The 24,924-nt window shown below is 40.8% G+C and overlaps 1 long non-coding RNA gene across 1 annotated transcript in view; it reads left to right on the top strand.

The window, feature by feature from the left end:
* Positions 1-899: 899 nt before the first annotated feature.
* The window catches only part of LOC105271698 (uncharacterized), a 35,699-nt gene continuing 11,674 nt past the window's right edge, over positions 900-24,924 (top strand). Inside the window, exons 1-3 of the long non-coding RNA XR_892672.1 lie at positions 900-977; positions 3,633-3,770; positions 4,675-4,792. This is a non-coding gene — a long non-coding RNA (uncharacterized lncRNA). The remainder of the gene's footprint in view (positions 978-3,632; positions 3,771-4,674; positions 4,793-24,924) is intronic.

The following is a 24,924-nucleotide window of genomic DNA, read 5'->3' as shown; positions in this document are numbered from 1 at the left end:
TCTCATTCTAAAATCTGAGACGTCAATTGCGATTGTTGGAGTACAGGGTAGAATAAAACGGAATATCTCACGGCTTTTTTACCTCGTGATGAAACATGTGGACGTCAGAGATTTCAATTTCTCGAGTGGCCACGAGTGCCTTTGAAATGTTTTGCTATCTCCCTTCACACTGTTTAATATCCCCGGACTGTACTCGACTCGTGACATTGACCCCAGTAACCTTAAAAAATAAATACAACATTCCTGTACATCGGGTAATGATTCCTAGAATTTCTCAATGTTTTGCTTGGAGAATTGAGTCATCAGGATTTTCTCAACGCCTCTTACCTCTTGAAAACTCACATTCTCAGTTTGATATTTATTTCCATTGAATTTCCAAGCCAACAAAAAAAAACATCTACCCCTGGATTTCAATGTGAATTTGATAAATTCTTGTTTGATGTACCATTAAATAAAAATGTATTTGTTTTCCTTTGAGTTCGTCAGAGAAAGCAATTATTTTATTCTCTGTAGCAACGAGAAGATGAAATCCCCAATGTATTGATTTGACACATTATAAAGACTTGATAAATTAAGAAAATGGTGAATTACCTGGATGCCATGATTGGATTTATCCCACTGGAGGGTGTTCATCTCCGTTGACTCACGTGGTGTCCACACATCTCTCAAAGATGGCCGCACGCATCTTGGGCGTGGTCATATCTCCACACCAAAAAATCCCACATTAATCACCCGAATTTTCACGTCACGTCACACTTAATCACCACAAAACAACATTTTAACCGATATCACTTGATTTTCACAGTGTAAGAGTTTGTCCAGTCAATCCCCGGATTTCTGCTTTCCAACGGTATCACTGGCGGCGGCCATCTTGTTTATCCCCTTCCACAACGCATGGTCCAGCTGTGACTAGTTTTCGAGTGTTTCCGCGCCTCGCGCCATTCCACGGAATTCCATCCTTTTTAACATCACAAAAGGTTCGATTTTCAACAATTAACTATCCCATTACTCCTCTAATTACAATTGCAACAATCTCCGCACGAAAAACTCCAGAAATCTCCTCTCAAAAATGAATTCTCCCTCTCTATCATCCATTTTATTGATTTTCTGGTTCGAGTGTGCATGCATCAATTGCCGTATCCTTTAATTATTTGCATGAATAATTAAATTTTTATGAGTGACAGAAAAAACGATTTCCTTTTTTGTTGCATCTTCTTTTGGCGGGGAGGGTGGTGAGGGGGGAGCGGGGAATTTTGAATCAGTTGAGAATTTTCTCTCACATCCGGGGGCTTGAGTGCAAAATAAAAAAATCGTCGCGAGGCCGAAAAAGGCCGATGAAGCACGGGAGGTTAAAAATAACATGGTGGTAAATGAGAGAGCGTTGAGTTGTTTGCGGGGATTATTTGGTGGCGAGGAGAGGGTATAGCCCTTTGAAAACGGCGCAGGCGGCGCCGCGTCACAACTCCTGGCCACTGCGCGGCCATCTTGACACACACTTTCGTCTCATCCTTTTCTTCACTCTTTTATCCCTCTCTCTTGCACTCTCTATCGGCCTCTTTGTTTTACTTTCCAATATTTTCTGATCGAGATTTTTTTTTTTCCGTTGCTTTTCGCCGGACCAGCGCGCAGGACCTCTTTGACACGTGCCGCCGTATCATCAAAAATCCTTTACCAAGAACTTTCCAATGTCAATAAATGGAGTTGATAAATAGTGGTACTGGAAAAATAATAATTTAATTATTAACATTTCTGGTAATTAAATGAAAATATTTCGATCATTTTTGAGGATTAGAAAAAATTTCATCGCAAGTGCAAAAAAAATTCACGGGAACTCAAGTTTTTTTTTTAGTAGTAGACAAAATTAATAATAAATTATGATTTTTATGGATTTGATGGGAGAAAAGCTTTTTTAATAAAATACGGATTTTTTAATTAATTTACGAACTGAAAGTACGTGAGAATGAACTTTCTTGCTGGTCAATATTTCCCTACGTCGCAACGACGTAAAAAAGACGACAAAAAATGTAATGATAACACGGTTGCATTCCCATGCGACGGCACATAATAACGTGACAGACGCCTTCAACAAAGTAGAACGGAAATTGCTTCTGACGCGTTATCAACTGCACTCCAGTTATCCGATACCGAAGGAAAAAGAAAATTAACTGAAAATAGCCCTCAACAAATTTAAAAAAAACTGAAAAAATTGCGCAAAAAATTCACCGACTTAGAAATAAAAATTCGCAAAGCGAGAGTCAATGAAAAATTATAATTCCTCATATCTCAGTGAAAATTCTTTAAATAATTCAGGACTAGGATTTTTCCCTGGATATCAATTTTTCCACTAGAAATTTTTGCTGAATTTTTTTTTTCACACTCCTGATGCAGAATAATTTTTCGCTCGTGATTATTTGATAAAACCGAGATACACGGTTTTTATTCGGGTAGTAACAAGTGTTGTTGAATTAATTCAACATCCACGAGCTATCGCGGTGATAAGGGGATCGTGAAAGCCGTGGAGGTGTCTGTAATCGACACGGGGAGAAATGACCTCCCGAACCCTCTCGTTGTACAACAGACGAAACTCACTCGATTCGTCTGTCATGTACACAGTATACGTGATTTTTATTTTTCAAGTGTTCACGGGTTTATCGCACGGATTTATTTCCCACTGATTTCTAATGCGCATCGTATGTGCAAATTGCGGTATCACCCAGAGAACATTGCAGCATGCACTTGAAATTTTTACTATGCAAATTGCAATCGAGTGTCAATCATCCTGTAAATTCTCCTAAAAAAACAATTTCATCCCGCCCCTCCGATAACAAACCCAAAAAAACAATCTGCTGATTAAAAATCTTTTTTTTTTTAAACCGAATTATTTATTTAGAAAAGAATAATGGGGAAGGGGTTGAGTTTCGAAAAAATAGGGATTGCTTAAATCGAGAGAATTTCGCGAGAAATAAAAAATGTTGAGTTCGAAAAATTATGAAGTTGTTAAATATTTTCTTGCGTCGACGGGCGACAGTTGAGTATTTTCAAAAGTCTTTGGTATAAATGTATTGTACCTTGGAGATAAAAAAACAACCGACAAGATCGATGAGATCAATATGCAGTAAGTCTAAGTCCGACTGTCGTACGGTTAATGGAGAAACGCCAACCAAAATAAACAAGTGAGAAAAATAAACAGCAAAACATTCAGCATTTCCCTTTCTTTTTACTCCTACCTGTTTACTTCCTACGTTTTAACTCGGTTACAATTTAAAATCCATTTATCTTCTTTACGATTCGTCTCGCGCAATTTCACAATCGTGAATTAAGTACTCGAGGTGGCCGAGAGGCGAATAAAGAACAAGCACTTTGTTCGTTTCTTATCGGTAATGGATTTTTTACACCGCAAACTCACTCGCTACGTCAACCGGGAATTATTGAATTTGTTAGGCTAATTTCAAAGGCCTTGGGGTGTAAATGTTGAAGGAATACTTGAGCTGCCGAAATACCGATGCCTCAACCATTTTTTTAACCTTGACCATTTTTTGTCACTGCATTTATTAACATTAATACTTGAATCCCCTCTCAATTATTATTAATTATAATACTCTAATATTCTAATGAATGAAAATTCTTTTCAGCGCACGTCGCCAGAGTTACTGCTCCGAATAAATGAAATCAAAATGGAGTCCGTGCGGAAAATGGAGTAACAATTTTGAAAGAGTGGAGGAAATTGATTGAAGGAGTAAACGAGAGCTAAAATGGCGGTTTTGATAGAGGTGAGAGGTACATTGGGGGTTTGAGTATTACTTTGCGGTATTCTTTCTCCAGCAATTTTTAGGATTGGGGTATACATGCGAAAAAGGGGGGATTGTATGGGGCATCGGAATACACATTGGGCTGGAGTGTTGGGAAGCCATGCCATTTCACGTTGGACTAGGTCGGGAACTCGTTGCCATATCAATATACCTAAGTGAAATGATACGAGTCGGCCGTAAAGACCGACAGTAATGACGCATTAGGGGGTTGGCAGGTCGATTTAGTCGGCTATCAAACAAAGGCGAGTTTTTATTTGACTGCTGTGGCACGTGAGGAGAGAGCGAGAGAGAGATGGGGGAGAAAAAGAGAATCGGCTTGAGAGTCAGTCGAAAAATTCGTCTGACAGCCACTTTTATTGGAGTGATGATGCCTTTAAAAGTGTCAACGACAAAATGGACGCGCGGAATTTCTACAGAAAATGAACAAAAAATTTTTCTACGCTATTTTCTGCGGAAACTATCCGTAAAATAATTCAGGAGCTTTGGATTTTCAATTATAATTCGTTACAGTGACAGGAATTTCTTGGTTGTTAGAATAAAAATTGAGAGGTCAATTAAAAAATTCGAATTATGAGATTTCCATGGAGAAATGTCGGCGGAGCGGTTGGAACCCCTTGCCCTCAATTTTTTAAAATCCAAAGCCTCTTCATTCGATATTCCTTTTATCAATCTCCTCTCGGTCCCTCCATCCTCGCGTCGACTTTATCACTGGGACTCCGGCGACCCCACGATTACTCCAGTTATGAATATTTTCCAACTGATTACGTGACAGCGATTGCGACCGCCGAAAGTTCCGTGGGAATTCATCGATTCCCATGTCTATATTGCCGTCTAAAAATGACAATTTTCTTGTTTCTTACCTCAGAAATCACCAGAGAGTGTCATCCGGGCGAAGGAACGGCTGAACAGAGACTAAACGCCGAGTTATTTAACCCACTAGTCCCCTGAGCAATTGGGACATCGTCCTTCAGTCCCAGCATAAGGTAAAAAAAAAGATTTTGCAGGGTAGAAAAAAAAAGGGATCCAGAGAGTGGGTATTTGCGGTGATTGCGGAGTCAGACGGTCGAGGTTGTCTAGCCGCATCCGACGGCCAAGGCCCAAGGGCCCAGAGGCACAGGTTATACGACCCTTTGGGCCATAAACCGACCCAACACCCCCGCCGGGTCACCCCGTTGAACAGTTTTTTATGGCTGACCTCGGTGGTCACCGCGTTTTTTTTTTTTGTCCCTTAACAACCCTTGAGACCTTGTACCCCACGTAAACCGTAAAACCTACGGTGTTGCAGGAAATGTACGATTCGTTTCTTTTTTTCACGGGGACTTTTTTACGGGGCCTTGGGCCACTCAATGCGTAGCCAATCCTCGGTTTTTTAACTGACACCCTGCAGTGATATGGAGAAGGGTACGTGTCCTTCGGAAGCTAGTTAACCCCAAGGAGAATAACATCTCGCACTTTTTTTTTCATTTCTTCAGGGAAATTCGATTTCAGCAGGTATGGGGAAGGAAATGTCTGGATTTTCCTCAGTTTTCCCGAGTTCTTGACGAAAGCAGGACTGACTGCTCCGGGGATTCATCCGTGAGTTGAATTTTATTTTGTAATTCTGTCAACTGCTTTGAATTTGGTGAGAAAAAATCAGCAGTTGTTGCGTAACCGTTTTGTGTGAGTGAAAGGATGAAGCAATTGAAACAACTCATCCTCCTGTAAACATCATATTCCTCGATAATATCCAACCGTAATACACATAATACGCGATAAGGATGTTTTTCACGCCCCTCTTATCCTTGACGTACGTGAGAAAATGCGCAACGCCGAGTGATTTAATGATCGCATTACCGATATGACTTTTGCACGTCCATGGAGAATCATAATTGATTCTACCCCACACCCATCGCAATTCACGAGTACTTAATTACGCGTGATCCCCGCGCACAGTGTTACCTCGTGATCCTTAACCTTCGACGTAATAAACCGCTCTATTACCATTCGCTTCGCTCAAGACTATAAGAATATATCACTCTCTCCCCGAGTCAAGCCCCTAAATTTCTCTCAACATTAAAAAAAAAAACAACAGAAATAATTACCAGTAATTTCGGTAATTGCGGTAATTTCAGTCGGTTAATAATTCTCCTAGGAGAGAATGTACTCCGGATTTTCCAAGGGTGAACTTCTGAACGCGAATCGATCGATAAGGGCTGGATCCCCCGATCCCGTAAATCAAGAGTGTCCTGAGGGATTTGGATGGAGGGATGGACGAGTCATTGGACTTGGGTCAAGGGGAGAAATAGTAGAGACTAACCGATCGTCACACCATTACGGGACTTCCTCGGTCTGGGGATAAAATGAGATTTAACGTGGCAGCTATACACCCGGGGGCTGGTGCTCGTGTTTTGTGTTTGGTTCGGGGTGGGTTGGTTGGGGGTGTTCTCCCTGTGGTGATCGTCAATCAGAATTCCACGAATTAGCGTTAACGGGTCGTTATTGCCGCGTCCATTTGGCTAGTGTACAGTTTGGTCGTGGGATATGAGGCCATAGATTTGCCATATTCTGGGGTATAGCTCGGTCCTGGTGCACACCACCGACGGAATCCGGTTAGTTACAACCCCGTTGTTACATACCCGCGAAAAGCTCACCCACCCTCCATCACCCAACTATTCTCCCTTATATTCTTGTAACAATGACTATAGACCTGCGATATTTGACGTTTAAGAGGGGTGGAAAAATTTTTTTTACTATCACGAATTCCTTTTCATTTCATGGGGTGCAAACGCTTTCGCATGATTGGGTGGACGAGAATTTTTCGCGTGCGCGTGTCAATTAAATCACTCGTCGCGGAGTTCATGAATTCTGTGAAGATCATTCGTCGGGCCCTTTATTTTACATTTTAAAAATACATTCGCCGTTCGATGAAGAGGTAATGAGAGAGGGGCCTTTTTATGGGTGCTAAATATCCCTGGGACCAGTTTGGGAATTTTGCCGCCCGACGGACACGCTTCTTCGCCATTTTATGCCTTTTATCACGTCATATAATTTTTTTTATCAGTGATACCAGAATATGGGAATGGGAGAATTTAAATTCGGGTGTACACATTGAAAAATTGTTCATTTCAATCGAATTAAGATCTCTATTCAATTTTTTTTTTACTCAATCCAAGAATTGGATTAGAGAATTTATCATTTCTGCGCGTTAAATGGGAATTTATTTCATTAATATAAATATATAAATATTTCCGATCGACTGTCGCCCATTTTCTATTTATTTTTCCATTCTCACGTACCTCAAAGCTCTCGGAATAATTTTGAAAATCCTAATGCAATCGCTCGTTGCACCATGAAAAATTCGAGTTCCACGGAAATAAAACAGAAACAAGAAAGTGACCGGTCAGAATATCAAGTGACCATATTCGAGGCTTCCAATCGAAATCGGTAAATCGATTCGCGTTCTCTAATCACTTAACCCTTTCATCCGTCATTTTCTCCAATAAACAATATCCGTTCATTCCCATCACGTCTCAAAATTTCTAAAAAAAAAAAAAGAACCGATTGCCATGGGAAAACACCGATTCCAGGGCGAACAAGCCGTGACCCTTGAGAATATAAATGAAATGGCCCCTCAAAATTCCAAATGGCTACTTCTGCGGTTTGCTCAGGGCGTCGCGTTATTACCGTTTTAATTGGCTCCACTCACTTATCCAGCAATAATCGGCGATAAGTGGTGAATATACGCGGTGTCATGTAGCTGCGGTGGTCCTAATCTCCACCCGGTGGTCAACCTAAAATTCAGCTTTCCCGACATTTTTCCCGTCTAAATTCTCATCAACCCAAAAATTACACACTATTTTTACATAACAAATAACCAAATTGGAACAAAATTGATGGATAAACAAAATTAATTATTATATTTAAAAAAAATAATCACTGATTGATCGTAATTTATTCATTCAATCATTTATTCATTCTATAAATTACATTTTTAACATAAATTAATATATTTGACGACAAATTTAATTTAATTACTCAATAATGACTAATAATTATAATAAAAATCAAATCAATGAGAATGAACGAAATTCAATTGATAAATAAAAAATTTTCCCTAAAAAAAATTCCACAGATAATTTAATCTGTCAATTTAATTACAGAAATATAATTATTTTTATGTTTGCGGTTTTGGATAAACATTTACGAATAAATTTGGAGCAGGAGAGACTTTGAATTATTGAAAAATAATTGAATTTCCATGGAATACGTTAAAGTCATCAGTACAAAGACCGTAAAATGAATTTTCATGTCTGCGTCGTATAGTACGGCCCTCAGTATTCCGTGTTTCAAAATGGCTGACTGGTCCAGCAAGTCTTCTCCGTTCATTGAGTACCTCCCCCTCCCCCTTCCCCCCACCAAATTCTTATCTCCCCCGATTCTTCTCTCCCCCATCCACTCGTCCAATTCCTCATGGGCATATCTCCCCCCAATCTCGATTAAATTATAAAAAATATAATGAACCCGATGTTAATGGGAATGTTGAACATTTCAAATTAAATAAATAGCAGCTCGAAGGAGTAGCCACTGTTGTTTTGATCAGCAAACGATTGAGCCAGCGATGAGCATTTTCCCCTCGTCTGCGTGATAATTGCTGTGGGCTATAAATAACTCGGAATATTGCAGTTTAACGCGGTAGATTCAATTGAAAAGGCCGGATGGCACGCAAGGATCATTTACGATGTGCCCCGTACGGGAATTCACTTAATACAATCGATGATCTCATTCGTATGAGTTTAATTTATACGACTCCAGATAGAGCGATTTCGCGGTCTTCTCGGGAGGAGCTACCAGGATTCTTTTTTATTCTGTGACAGTTTTATATGTTTGCCGAGGGTTCATTGCGACAGTTTCTCCCTCGAAGCGTTAATATACCCCAGGATTTAGGGTATTTAATTTTTTTTTTTGAGTCCAGGGTGAACGGGAAAATCCCCGGAAGGATAAATTCCCACGAGCGCCGGAGGATAGCGAGAAAAAAAAAATCGTTGTTGTCCCTCGCTCTGCGGGTTTAACCCCTGATGGGGATTTTCTAATCGTCGTAAGTGCAACATGCTCATTCCCCCGGCGCAATGATTCCTCCGCAAGTATCCTGACTCGGCGCAGAGTCGGCATGTTCTCGGCAACTCCCAAGGTGGCGGGGGCGAGATCACCTCAGCTGATAGGGGGTTGAAAATCGCCTGTATACGTGCAACGTGAGCCTTCCTCGCTGTGAATCGTACCTCATTCTACCATCTCACCCTTATCCTATACCTAAACTCATAGTATAACTCCAACTTTCGACTCTGCGTCTTGTGAATGCATTTATCACTGGGGACATGGGCATACATCGCCCTCTCGCTTCCAGTTACCGAGACTGAAAATATTCTCCATCGTAAATTCAACTCGGTGTTACGCCTTTCCTCTGATAAATTTGAATAATTAATTACCGGATTTTTAAACTCTATTATTCAAAAACTGTTCAAGTTTTTTGAAATTAAATTTTTTTTTCAAGTTTTTTAAAATCTCATTCCTCGGCTTGACTCAAATCGGAAATTCATCCAAGAATGTGAAGAATTTCCCGGAAAAAGGGGAAGGGACGCGAATGGAAAAGTAGAATGCGCAGAAAATATCTCAACCAATCGAGCACGACATGCCACGTAATGGCGCGGTCTCGAGTTACACAGAATGGAGAGTGTTGGTGTGAAGGGTGAGGGGTAGAGGGAGGTAAATATAAACGCTGGCACGTAGGATAAATGGCGAGTGGATAACGAAGGTACAAGGAGTACGAGAACGAAGCGTGCAGTGCCCCCGCGAAAGTTGGAGGCCCAGGGAGCGCCGTGAGCGATGTCCTGTCGACTCGATATGCTCGCACGTAGGCCGGCTTCGCTGGTATGAACGAGAAAAAAAAAAATGAGAGAAAAGAAAAAAATAATAAAAAGCTCTCTGGCTCACCAGCAAACACATGATCTCTGAAAACACCGGCGTGTATGTATGGGCCAACGCAGAATGCAAATTCACCCGAGGATCTTATCCAGGTGCACGTGCACAGGGTGAATGATCTCGAAAAACGCGCTGAAACTTTTGTCCGATTTCTTCATTTTTATTAAACAAATATATTTATACACCGCCATTTGTCACGAGATACGTATGTGAGATCATGTTCTCGCAAATGCTGAGTGATAAATTTGATTTAACAAGGGCACTGAGTAATAGAATTAAATAAACTTGGATAAAGTTGTTTTAATGGTGGGGAATAACTATTCAATTCATCACGCGAAGTACTCGGGAATTCTCCAACAATTACCGTCACATCGTGCTATCATAAAGAGCTGGGGCTTATCATCGTGAATCGTATCGAGTCCATCGATTCTCGGGGGACCATCGGCTCGCCATTTTCAGCGACACCCGAGGCTGAAGCCGACGGTGAAGCCGTGACAAACGACGAATTGCGTGTGGAGGTACGGGGAACATCTGAGAACTCTCGAGGAACAAGAGTCTCGATCGTGTACACCCTCCAGAGGATAAACAGGATAAAGAGGATAAGTTAGTAAAAAAAAATATCTCTAATTAATTCCTCCTTTTTCCGTATTCATACCCGGGTAAAAAAAAATTGTAATCGGTATATTTTTTCGGAATTTTCAAAATATCTCCGGAAAACTTTTCAGAGAATTTTTTTTATTATTTTAATGGCGTTTTTTTTGAGAATATTGAAAAATCAAAAAAGGAAGAAAACGACAGTATAATTTAAAAAAAAATTATATTCGCAAAAATTTCTAGAAAATTATTTTAAAAAAATTCCGAAATAAATTTTTGAACATTTCGAAAAAATATTCCGATTTCAATTTTTTTTTTGCTAATTTTTTTTAAAATTGATTATTAATAAATAAACATATCTACCCATGATGAATCATTTATTATTTTCAACAATTAAAATTAAATGTAGGGCAGCTAATGAGCCCATAATGAGCTCATTAACCGATATGGGTCCGACGGTATCAAACGATTTTCAAAAGCCGAAGCTGGGCCGAATTATCTTGAAAGTTAGCGGCCAGGACTGGCCCAATAGTGATCCGTCTGATTTTTTGCCCCTGGGCATCACCCAATCAATCTCTCGCTTATCCCTCCACTAGCTTTTTATTCCGTCAACCCCTCATTCTGGCGTCGGATAACGCCAACGCAGATAAAGGACATTCTCGTCATAAAGCAATCTCGTTAAGAATATGATCCGGGATTACCTTCACCACGCCATGTCCCAACTCTTTTCCCTCACCCGAGTGGTCTCTCGATATACGAGGGCTACCGGCACATTTTCAGGTAATTTACCCCCAATGCTCACCGTAATGCCAATATTTTTTCACGTACACCATAACGAAGTTCCACCCACATGAGGTAAATTTTTACCCACTGCGAATTTATCTGCCGGTGGAAGGCCATCGCGAATCGATTATTTATCGAGACCAGCGGGGGCTCCCCAGAGTGCTGGTGCCGTTCTCTCACGAGGATCGTTTCTTCGATTGCAAGTTGATAGGACTCACGGTTACGAGGTAGCTCTAGAAAAAAAGAAAAAGTATATCGGTGAAACGTGCAAGTAGGGTAGTTGGCATTTCCACGCTTTTTTTTTTTTATTTTCAGTCGAAGGCGCTAACGAAATTGATTGGGTCTAGGAGGCGGACTGCATGCTGCGGGCCACGCTGGAAATTAATTGATGATTAGTTAGAGAAAAGATATTTATACAATAATTATTTATTTGATTGAGATTAAGTTATTTTTTTCACTCAATTTGTGATTTATTTTGGAAATTCATGTTAAATAGTAATTAATTTTTCAATGGAAGCTTAGACTTTCAAAATCGAATAGAATTTTCAATAAATAATTTTCCGAAAATTGTATTAATGATCCCGGGTAAAAAAAAATTGTAATCAAAATATTTTTTCGTAATTATATTCGCAAAAATTTCTAGAAAATTCCATAAAAAATTTCCGAAACAAATTTTGTGAAAAATTCTTCAAAACATATCCCAAAAATACAATTCTTTTATTTCCCGATGTTTTTTTTGTTTCAAAAAAAAAATTCTGAAAAGTTATCCAGAAATTTTTTTGATGTGTCTTGACTTTTCGTTGAAAATAATTGTTTTTGGCGGTGAGAAACCCGGAAACTTGGCGGACACGCAAATTCTTTCTGTTTTGAGTACAGGATATAATTCTGGGTACATCATTAACCTGCAATATGGCAATGGGATTGAACGAGGGTAGAGAGAAGGCGCGAAAGACAGAGGACAAAACCAATGTAATAAACCAAGAGCCCGTATCTCATCCTCTCCTTCCTTTGGAGCCGCTCATTGGCGTACAGCGTTTCAGTGTAACCCACGTATCCAAAGAGATTTATAATCACGAGAGCAAATGCGTGCAGGAATGCCCTCTCCCTCCAGAACAAGAGTTGGAGGAGAATGGACTGGTGGAGATGGAGAGGTGGATTTTCTCGGTGGATCCGCTTGCAGCTTCGCGGGGTTTTGAATTATTCATTACCGTCGTTATTCGGGTATATTCCTACTGTTTGTTGTTGACTCTTTTCAAAATGGAGGAGGATTTTGCCTTGTCCTGATGAGATTCAGGGTTGGGGGGTGTTTGGACAGTCCAGCGGTGGAAAGATGAGTTACAGATTCTCTTGACCAGAACCAGAATCCAAGTGATGTTCGTCTGAATAAATATTGATGTCAGTGTTTGTGATTTGGGAGATCGTCTTGACCTCGCTCAACACTCCTGCTGATTTTTTTTTTTAATCCTCAAGGTGGCGAATTTTTATTTTCACTCTGTGGAGAAGATGGAGAAAACACTGAGGGTAACCGGTCGTGTTTTCGGGGATATCTCGGAATCTTGCGGAGATAACGATATTTTTCACATGACCTTTTTTGTAGAATTGAAGGAGAGGCGCAAAAATGGTATTTACGAAATTTTTCGTATCTCTCTTGGATTAAGGGATATTTTGGAAATTATTTCGCTTTCTCCCACGAGCAAACTGGCTAAACTGGCAAGTACAATTTTTTCAATTATTGATTTATCGCGAAAAATATTGATTTGAGGTGAAAAAATGAGAGAACTTTTTTATAGGTAATTAAATTTCCAAAGAAAAAGATTTTTACACATTTCTTCATAAAATGACTACTTTTCCAAATAAATCATAATGAAACAAAAAACCAAGATTCTTCGTGTCATGTGTTGGAAATGTGTGGATTCTTGAGGCTTTCTGCAGATTATTAGGCCTTCCAATTAAGTTGGGCAATTGATTATGTCCCCCTGATGTGAAAAAAAAATGGTTGTGCAGAGGATCCGGGCGAGTTGAGCGGCATCGAGAGCAAAGAACTCGAGTGCAGGGTAAAAAAAAGGGATGGCAGTACCGTAAGAATTCCACTCTCAAGGCTCGAGGGGTTAGTTCTCAATGCGGTCCAGCTTCGGGGGTTGGTTTATGATGCCATAAAATGTACGTCACAAGACTGTGTGAGGGCCTCATGTGCTTGAGCTTCTGGTCGGCAAGGGCCCCTAGGGTTTACACTCTGTGTTACTGGTGCAAACTCGCTGACTGCCACTTCGGGTAATGGATTCACACGCTCGTAAAATTAGAGGCAACGACAAATTTATTGTTCCCAGTGTCAACGGAAACTCTTCGGAAAGGATTTGACGGGTAGCACGCGTCACAGGAAGAATAAACTTGGCGATGAGGTTGGACAATGTGGTGAGATGACTTTTTAAAATCCTTGGGATTTGGTTTTATGGCTTTTCCGATTTATGGCTCAATGCCGTCAGGCATTTTAGACTCAATGAAATCAATGAACGCGACTTTTACGAGTTTTTTACTATCGGGGTATTAAGATCTGTTTGTTGATTTCAGGCGATTATATTTTCGGACTAATTGACGGAACTCGACATTTTACGCTCGTAAAAATTAAAATCAATCCATCGTTTTTTTCCGGTCGGCAATATTTTTCGAAAGCGCCATCTTACCATTTAATATCCTCAAATAATAACAATCCAATTCTCTTATTTTTCATTATATATTTTTTAAAAAGACAATAATTTTTTTTTTCAATGAACGACTAATATTGAAAGTTAAATTATCCTGAATCTTCACGTAATTGATAATTCAATTATTTTTAACATGTTTATAATTCTGAAGTGGTTTTTTTAATGATAATTTTTTTATTAAAAAAAAATTGCGTTAAACCAACGAAATCCGTGACGCAGGGACGTTGCGTTATCTCCCGCGAATAAGATGGGGTAAAAAATAATTGCGCCTTGCCAAATCCGCGGAATCCAATGAAGAAGAAGTGCAAAGCCCCGAAGGAAGAAACATGGAGAAGAGATACGAAAAAGACAAGGGGGAAAGGGGCCGTTCCCCTCCGGTGGAAGATGTACGCGGGGATATGGGCGAAGGCCCCCCGGATGGGGGCGAGGGGTTCCAGGGGAGGATCTCGGTATGTGTCAAGAGGAAAAAGGGAGAGAAAAGAGGTGGGGGAAGATGAATGTCCTCGTTCCACAACCATTCCGGAGTGCTGGGGGGGGCCAGGATAGATGCGACCCTCCAAACTCTCCAGAAACGGCGGCCATAATGCCTCGACGAGATGCACCACCATCATCCCCACTGGTGTGTATTCTGTACACAAAATCCTTCCTAGACGCCTTCCTTCCAATTTAAGTCTTAATAAGCCCAGGAACGCGATATAATCCTCGGGGTGACGTCTTATTATTCCCCCCGTGGGACTCCGCGATTCCCAAATTCGTCACTTTAATCATCAGCGCAAACAACGATTTGATTTTCTCCTTAAAATTTAATTAATTCACCAGCGAGATAGTATTTTTTACTAAAATTTTTAAATATTGAGGATTAATTGTTAACAAATGATTTGAAGGAATCGTAATGACGCGTGTTCTGGTGAGAATTTCCGGCTGATCCCCCGAAAATCATGAATTCGCATTATCCGACGTCATCGCGGTATTTATGATTCTCATTGCCCTCTCCTTCATCGCGTCTCTCTCGTTACTCTCTTCAAGTTTCTCCAGTATTTTGTTGTTTAATCAGGGCGTAGGACGCATAATGCATTGAGCTACCTCACACCACCGGTGGTGATATAACCACCCGGATTTACTGCCCCTCGTTAACCCATTTATAGTAGACACTTGCAGATACAAATTGATTAGAACTCCTGGTGCCAATAAACATCATTTAATTATCGTGCGAGTGATGAGAGGAGATGATGAGGGAAGATATACGAGGATATATTGATCAGGCTTGGCGAGTGGAGGCGGGGAAAAATTCAGGCTTCAGGCTGTCCTGAGTGCTTAGTAGATTTCAGAACTGTCAACCGCCCCCGCAAAATCCAATCACGTTTTGCGGATGAGTAACGTGTGCATTCGAAAGCAATCCCATCCAGACTAAATTGAAATCAGCCATTACCTTCAGTTGCGCAAATAATAATTCATCCTGTACAACCCCCTTTTTTATTTACTGAAATTATTTGTTGTGTACCTCTCATTCATCATTTTTCACTGCTCTGCCTTTTTTTTTCAACCGATTTTTCCTTTCGATTTTTCCGATTTAATTATATTTTCTTCAGGAAGGGCGTATTGGTTCTTGAAAAAATATAAAGTCATCCTCAGGGTGAAATGTTGCAGAAATTGTTGGTGTAACGGTTGAGGGAAAATGCAAAATTTACAATAGCTAGTAATTTTCAACGATTTTCTTCCAAGTATATTCAAGCGTGGTTCTATCGGTGTTGCAAGGCTATATCCATCGATCACAGTTGGCCGTTATTTTCCAGTTGGTTTTCCACCTGCAATGGGCGCAGTTTAGTCAACATTCGGAAGCCATACCATTTTATCACGGCCATTCAAACCCCATTGGCCGTGCAGCGGAGATACCGCACGTATCTATACGCATCTATATACTATATACCGGTCTGCTTGGGGCTTTTCGTTTATATACCGGGTGGACCCGCAAAACATCTTCTACATTATTATCGTACCTGTCTCACTACTCTGCATTACCTTTTACATGTAATTGTACCGGCGTCCACCGATACGTTTAGCGGTTCGTTACGCAGATCGAGTATCGGTTCGCTACCGGTGAGGAAGTACCATAATCTCGTCGTTATGATGACGTAACGATAGGTTTGGTCTTGTTCAACTCCTGAGGCGGAATTTCCATCTTCGAGTAGCCGATCTTCACCGGAAAACTCTAGCGATCGGTAATTGAATGGGTCAAGTCACTCGATGACAGGAAGCCCAACCCATCAATTTTTTTAACTGTCATTTGCATAATTAATTTATCGATCACTCGTCAGGAATTTTCCGAAAATTGCGGGCTCCGATTAAATTCAATTTTGAAAATCGGTTTCAATCGTGCCACGTCGGCGCGATTACGCGATGATTGGGCAATTGGTCGATCGCCGATCGATTCGATCGATTTCATGTTACTCTGCCCCTGGCTCCAGCGTGAATTAATCAGTCGGTGCATCATCACGTCGTGCAGGTGATCGGACGATTTTTGAATTTACTCTCGTCGATAAAAATCGGGTGGAGTGAATAAGAAATTTTCGGGGTAAAAATAAGTGTCTGCGATAATCGGTTTCTTATCAAGTCACGAGGTTGTAGAAGAGATCAAACGATCTTCGGTGGTTTGGGGGAATCTAGGAGTACAACCAGTTTTCAGTCCCCCTCGGTATTTCTGGGGAATCACTAGAACATTTTTGGGCCCCACTTTCTGGACCGATACAGGTTGTCCTTGGCCAAACCCCCTCTTGTCCCCGGCATTAATGTCGGCCATAATGGCTGATACATCGACTATCCGAGGGAGGAAAATGTTTCGGGTATTGCGTAATGAAACGATTTTTTATTTCGACCAGAAACAACATTCTCACTTATCTACAGCTTCTCGAGGTGAAATTCAAAATCTCTCGTGTCACACTCTGAATAATGAATAAATTCGTGATTTTTACATCGAGAAACACTTCGATGGCACATGATTCTCCGGTTTATAGTCTATTTCATGGCTTTATAATTTCGATCTTTTATTTATCGCGGTAATTCCTCAGATCAATCCTCTTCAATAATATTTCTCACGTTGAATACTGTTTTTTCACTCAATCAGGATTTTTATCAGGCTTGATTGCTCGTCAGCACGAGAGACAAACTTTTGCATAATTATTGCAAATTACGGGAATATTAATGTCGACAAAATAATTCACAGGCTGTGGATTTCGGTGAGAGTGAATAGTTCTCGTTCCGTCGGCCGAGAAATTCTTTCATTCTGTTCCATAATTCCATCAAAAATTCAAAAATTCAATAATAACCACTCAATTTATTATTTTATACAACAACTAATTAATTGTTCATCTGCTTTTTCGTGAGAATATTCCCAATATACACAGTCCCTTAAATAATAATGAGCGTATTTAATTTTTAATATAAAAAATATGAGAAATTCCAGAAGAATTTTCCTCGAAAGAATTTCTCGAAAGAGCGCAATTTTTTTTTTAAATTTCAATCCGACTTTCAATTCCTCTTGATCCCAATATCACTTTCAATAAACCAATAGTGAGATGGCAATGGAGGACGAGAGGAGACAATGGCAGTCAGACAAAGCTCATTTTCCTGGGCAAACCGGAGTGCCCACCCCCCGACAATCCTTTTCCGGTTTCCGGCTGCTCCAGTATAATTGAATGCAACGAGAGGGATGAGAGGGTGGCGGGTGGAAAAGGGGAAAAATTGAAGACAAGGAGAGAAGCCATCTTTAGTGGAACGGAAACCGGACGTTTGTCCTCTTTTCATGCGACATTGACGACGTGCCACGTCAGCCCGTCGTTTCAACCCTCGGTGCGTCTCTCTCGTTTCCTTTCACTATTTCTCTTTTTTTTTTCTTCAACACTTGCGCATTTCTAGGCGATACCCCGCTGTCACTTCATGACACACACGTGACACTTCACGGGAATGAATTGTCAAGAATCAGGGAACCGAACGGAGAGATAGACGAGCTGGAAAATGATTTGTGGTTGAATGAATCCCGGGGTAAAAATCTAGGGGCTTTATTGTTTGCTCAAAATTTCAGGGGGTGGAGGAGGGGGCGAGACGAATTCGATCCAGTGGAGACAACCCTCATTTTTTTATTCATTCATCTCCAGAAAATTTTTCTGCGTCACCTGGAAAAATTGCTAGTCTTTTGTAAGAAAATAAAAATCTCTTCGAATTTTCCAATTCCTCTAGAACCTCAAAGTTAGAAATAAATGTTCACATCTCAGTTCCGACATCGTCCAAGGACTAGAGGACATTGTGCCAAGTGGATGATGCCCGGTTGATTAAAACCAAATGGCTATTCTGGCAATCACCAGGATCCCATCTCCTGAGATCCGCCTTTCGCTTAATGGTGTCACACCGTCTAGGTGTGGCCCGTTGAAGCGTAAACCAGTGAAATCGCAAATTCACAAAATCTTCATCGGGGGGTGGAGAATGAAAAAGGAGTGAAATAGCTGTGAGAGTAAAGGTTGGAGGGATGTTTTGCTGCGGGCGTATCTGATGCGACGGTGTGTGGACTTACGGATGACCCGGGAAAGTGGTATTTGTGCAAACTAAACGACCCAAATAGAGAACAAACATACAAGGAGGGGGTTGGAGGGGGTCAGGGGGAGTAAATGGGGCGCGTTACGAAGAAATGGCGCGGAAACCGGGGATAGTGATGGGCAAAATGGTTTGCCTCGACTCGCCCGAACCGAAAACTCCTGGGAATCCGTGGGAGGAGAGGCTTGTTCGGTTCGTAACCCTCTTTCTTTCTCATCCTCACAGTATTTTTTTTATTTTCTTTCTTTGGACTCTTGTTCGCTCTCGTTTGTCGCTGGGACAAAGATGGCAGTCGAGTGTAAGAAGTGTGGGGAATGAAGAGGAAATATTTCGGAATGCTCGATACATTCTGCCCGGTACAAATCGACGAATAGATTTTACTAGACTTCTGGTCTTAATGACCGAAAAATCGAGTGAAATCGCTGAGGAATCGGTTTCTGCAACGGATTGGATGACGGGTTGTGGGTGAGAGACTGATCGGGTTAATTGGATTTGGGGGTGGTTATCCGTTATTTTTTATTGAATTTTCAACGTCACGTGAGTGATGGAAAATCGTCCGAACTCGTGGGTGGAAAACTGAGAAAATTGTCCGAAAAATCGAGAACGGGAACGAGGTAAATGTGCCGGCATCTAGCGGAATAGTCTTTCAACTCTTTCACCGATTGAGCCTCAATTAATTATTAAAATACTTCAGCTGATACTTTAACAATCAACCCCCGCACCATTCAATCAGAGATTTATGACACCTAACGAAAACATTTACCCGTGGAATGTACCACGATAAAAAATCATATTTTAATTAAAATCACGAAACTCTGATTTAATTGACGTGGTGAAACTAATTAACGCAGTGTAACGAAAATTTAATTCTCGGCACGTACTTTATCAGTGCAATATCTGAGCGGAAATTTATTTTGTTTAAAAAAAAAGAGGGAAGGGTCGACGACTCAGAACTCGGGACACGATTGAATTTGCAGGGCACACGAGCGATAGCTGTGACTCGGGAGAAAAGAAAATAAAAATATATGACAAATAAAAAAAAAATGGAGAGTCGATCTCCAAGACTTGGGGGGACTCGTTACGGGGCGCCATGGAATGGCGATAGATTGAATTAAGATTGGCGAGGGGGGAGGGGAGGGTGTTGGGGGGGGATGGAATGAGCCAATTATGAATTAATTGCTCACCAACCAGTAGCATTATTAGAGTTTTAATATCCGATTATGTCTTAACAACGAGCATCGGGGATAACCAGATTCTCCGCCCTGAAGCCGCACTTTCGTCTCGTGGAAAATGTTGCGGTTATTTCAGAAATCATTCAATTCACCGGGTTTTTCACTCGGGATTATGCGATTACCTGAAGTGGTCCGTTAATTTCGGAAAATTAAATCGATGGAATTGAAAATTAACATCGACTTTCATTGATTTTGTGAGGTGAATTGTGACGTAACTGGGGGTTTCCACGAATTCTCGTCAGGGCAATTAATTTATTTAATAAAAATCTGCAGGGAAATTACAATTACTTTGCAATTACTCCACTTCAATCTCCACTTCAATCTTCACGGCTTTTGAGATTCTTCTTTGAAGTGTAAAAAATCGTTAGTCTTTAAGTATTCCATGCATTCGAAAGTGGCGATGACACCTGCTCGGATAATTAAATTAATCAAGGGGAATTAATTAAAAAAAGCATTGAGCAGTTGACACGGAGAATTGTGAGAACTCCTGCTCAATTTTATCAATTTTCATTAGTCCCCTGTCGCATTAAAAAAAAATTAACTAACTAATTGAATTTCCAAAGTTTCAAAACAATAATTTACTCCCTCGGTACACAATTTTAATACTGCATTATCCTAATGGAATTCCATTTTCTTCTTCAATGAAATTATTATTTCCAGAATTCTCCATTCCCATTTTCCACTGGGGAATAATTCCCTCTAGTTTTCTCTTCGCCATCTGGAGTCCATACCTGTGCCCTCGAGTGTCATAAACAGGTCAACACTCATAAAATTATCGCACGACCCTTTTCTCACTGGAATTTTTTTCAAACTGAATTTCATTCGAGGAAAATTCACGGGGAAATGCCATCCGCAAGTCATAAATTACCCTTGCCGAGGGTGAAAAAAAAAAAGCCGCAAGGTCGAGACGAGGAAATGGCAAAGGGTCAAAACCCGTCACAAAGATGAGGAAAAAAAAAAATATACAAAAACCCCAGTGCATTCTCGCATTGTCATCCTCGCGCTTTTATTATCCCTCCGACTTTTCCTTCTCGGCTTTCTCCCATTTTTTTTTATGCGATTCGAACGGGTGCTGGAGTGACATTCCGAGTGAACCGAAATCGTAAAAAAAAAAAAACACCGGAATCCGCAAGGTCAAGGCGCAAGTACCCGATTCTTTATTGTACTCAGGTAAAAAAGTATCATAAAGTCGAGGGCCTTTTTTCGGCTCTGGAAAATGATGGCTTATCTTCTTTTCAATGGCAGAACCTTGACGGAAAAAAAGTCAAACGATTGTTTGGACAGGACCCTAATTTCACCAAGGATAGAGTCAACTTTTTTATCTCTCATCTACCCCGAAGGACAGACAGATATTCTGGACTTATCATTTTAAATTTATTAAACAAATTTAATATTCAAATATCCCGCGACATTCTATCGCGCAGGGAAATGATGCGCTTAGGGCTCACCAAGGAAAAATTGCAGTGGAAAATCATGGGGAAAATCCGAGGGTTTTTTGTAAATTATTTATGGCGTCACGTATCGAACCGGAGCCCTGAGATTTCAGTATTTATCACGGAGAAACGTTTTATCGAGGGCCACGGAATAGAGGCGTTTGCCGACGGCGTGTTGATCCAGGCCTTATTAAAACTCAGTCCTCTCCCTCGAGCTTCCCAAGCATTTTTACCTCGAAATTACTTCCGAAATTACAGGCTGAGTAAACGAGTAAAAATGCATGCAGCAGGCGCAATTTCGTGGAATTACTTGAAGAATCAACACTGAAAAACAAAATTTCCTAAAATCCCGTAAATTGCCGGTATTTTTCTATTTTCTACTTCAATTGAAAAATTATAAATCCCCCTTTATCCCCCCCAAAAATCTTGAATTTTCGTATAATTTTTTTTTAATTAAAAAAAAGAATTTGAAATTTAGAAGAAAATTCACGCGGGGTGCGTGCAAATGATTCCTCAATTACGCACCCTCACGAGTGTAAATCATGCAGCAATTGCAAAAAAAAAAAAGAGCAATTGAACTGGGTTTTGGTGGCCAGTACATACCATAGTTAACATATACGTACATGAAGAGGCACCTGCAAAACAATTGCGTAAAAAGCCAGTAGCAGAGGCCGCAACAGCAAGAACAGTCAATACAACCCCTCCTCATGCTTTTCCCGATTTTTCCCTCTCATTTTCTCTCCCTTTTCCTCAACGACAGACCAAACGGGCTGCATTGCCCATTGGTTGCCACGGCAATGGCCTATTTCACTCGAGAGTACGACCCATTTTGTGCTAAGGGCTGACGTCCTTATACCCCACCGCTCCTCAAATAGGTGTAAGCCCTCTCTTTTTACGTGAATCTCACTTCAACTACTTCTTCCGGGGTATCCGATACCTTTCCTTATTCCATCTCCACCGAAAAAAAAAATTATATCACAATTTATTTTTTAAAAAATCATTCTTTCAATATTTTTATCTACCAATGATAATGATTCTCATAATTAAACAACAAATACAACTAAATTTTCAATTGACTCGTTAATGAGCCGCGCGATTCCCCAATAATTTATTTTTAAAAATCAATTTTTTAATGTGGAATCCGCGAAAAAACGGATAAACGTAATTCGACGGGGTGAAATCACCGGCGGAGGGTAAAATTAAAAATGTTCCTGGAAAGAGGGGTGTGTGGTGAATTTTAAAATGATAATGGCCCCTCACAACTCAGTAACTGGAAAAAGAACTCGATGCCGATGCATAATGAATGGCCCTGGGTATCCGCATGTCCGCGCTCTCGCCGTGTGCGAGATGCCACCGCAGTTTACGATGAACATTATCCCGACATTACCTTGTTGTAACCTCTGCCCGCCCTTCTTCCGTGGAAAACCCATGCCCAACCCTGAAACCCGCTTGTTTACCCCACCACCGACCCACCACCGCCCCACCAACATGATTAATCATCCCCCTGCACTGGTGGTTACGCCGCTTAATTAATCAGATATCCACGGGAAATTAGCAATGGTACACGTCGATCAGTCGCAGTGGTGCTATCAATCCTGACATTCCCTGATTAATGGAGCAACTGATAAATCATCCGATCGGCTCCACTGGATCACAACTGCACATTCTCCACTGAAAATATTTATTCATTTCACGGCGAAGCGAATAGAGACGTTCGCGGCTTAATCACCGGAAGATCATTATATTATAAATGTTTCGAGATTTTTTATACTCCCGGGGATCAAACTTTCCATTAAAAATAAACCTGATCAATCCCGGAGAATTATCGCGATATTATCATACGGAATGGGAATGGGATTCAAACGTGTTAATCTCGAGAATTTCGATGTATCGAAATCCATTAACGCGAGGTAAAAAATCGAAGATGAAATTATAGGTGAACACTTTCTCAATGAATTCGATGTAAAGTAATTACTTTTTGAATTAATTATCAATTAACAACCAGGAATTAAATTTTTAAAGACAATTCGAATATGAAATTGGAGATGAGAAATAATTGGTGGACACAATGATGAATATAATTGGCGAGTTGATATGAATCCATTAGTGTGGAGCAATCATCAACCCATCGACTTAATAATTCATAGTCAACCCTCGAAATAACCCTGAAGTGGTGGAAAAACGATGGTCTAATGATGCTATAACATCATAGAAGTAGTGACGTGTTTGCGGAACACTCGGTACATAGAACGGCTTGGGTATAGTTTTAGGGGTAGTTTCATCGAGATACAGAGCCATGAGGAGAACGAGGGGTTTGTGCTATTCCAGGGGGTGTGAGGGGTGAAAACGGCAAGTGTGAGAGCAATGGAGGAGGAACGGAGGAGAGAGAGGATTGCGACAAAAGTGGGAGAGAAATGAGGAAGAGGGCATGGAGGGTAGTAGAAGCTGTTGAGGCGCATGAGCACCACTTTTATTGATTCCGTAACTGCCGCCATGACTGCCCGGCTCGACCTAGGGGGATGAGTTGGAAAATGGGGTGGATGGGGTGGAAAGGGGTTGGGTGGGGTGCAAGGGGTGGTTCAGGGGGAGGCTGATGGGGTGGGAACTCTGCGGAGATAAAAAGGAACGGGGGCTGGCGCTACCGTATACGTCCGGCCGATGAGGAAAATAGAGAAAAATAGGGGAAAGGGGATGGGATTTGGTTTTTCCTCGCACAATAGTTGATGAGGAGGAAAGAGGGCTCATGCTTTTCGCGTATCAACATTTCTTGGGGGAATAAATATACGAGGGGGAAGTAGAAAATCATTTTCATAACAGAATTTTAAAAATTAAATATATATATTTTAAAAATTAAAAATTCCGAATTAAAATGAATTTTTGGGAGCACTCGAAAAAAAAAAATCGATTTAAAAATATTCTCAAAATTTTCATTTTCATTTTCACTTTTTGATTCTGTTTTTTCATCAATTTTTAGCCTCCGATAAATAAATAATTCCAGAATTTATAAACATTCCTGAAATTCAATTAATTTTCAATCACATGTATGAAGAATATTTTTTAAACTGAAAAAGTAATCAGGGGATACGTCGATGGTATAAATTTCTCGCTGAAAACCCCTTCACACCTTCAAATCAACTCTGAGGGGATGCTCGATAGAGAAAGGGTTGTACAATGCGTTGAGATAATTAAGCCGGATGACATATAGCCATTTCGCGAGTTGGCTCGTTATCTCCCGGACACTCACAGGGTAGAATACAACCCCAACACCCGTACTTTTGGATACACAAAATGAGGAAGGGGGTAAGCAACCCCCATGGGTCTCCCCCCCGAATCCCCCCGCGTCCAGCTCAGAGGTCGAGCAGCTCAATGGTCGACATTCTGTCTTGATCCCCTTATCGTATTTGCTCTCCGACTACCTCCACCCTCCGGTTTTCCATCGGAACTACTATTGTTGTCCATTCCCTCCGTCCATCTTCCCTGGATCGCCCACACCTCCTGTAACTCTCCATTGTGTGTCTTCGTTTTCCATTCCCACCGGCCAACCCTCTCTCGACTGCTTTATTGTCTGGAGCTGCTCCATCGAGGGTGCATCCCATTCCCCGGGTTTTAATTGAGACATAAATAAGGTTTGTTTGGCTTTGCCAACCCCGAGAGCCGTCGGGAATTTGGATTCAGCCTCAAAACCAATACCAATCGTTCTCCATAATGGTTGAGGTAAATTACAATTGTTCACACCCCCCCCAAAAAAAAAAAATTGCCATAAAAAGTGGTGAATTAAAAATGAGGGATTGAAAAAATGGATTTGTCGAAATTTTCAGTGGTAAATATTGAT

Source organism: Fopius arisanus, unplaced genomic scaffold (assembly GCF_000806365.1).
Source record: "Fopius arisanus strain USDA-PBARC FA_bdor unplaced genomic scaffold, ASM80636v1 scaffold00119, whole genome shotgun sequence".
NCBI classification, from domain to species: Eukaryota; Metazoa; Arthropoda; class Insecta; order Hymenoptera; family Braconidae; genus Fopius; species Fopius arisanus.
Note: the sequence above shows the minus strand (reverse complement) of the source record. Positions and strands in the feature narration are given on the sequence as shown.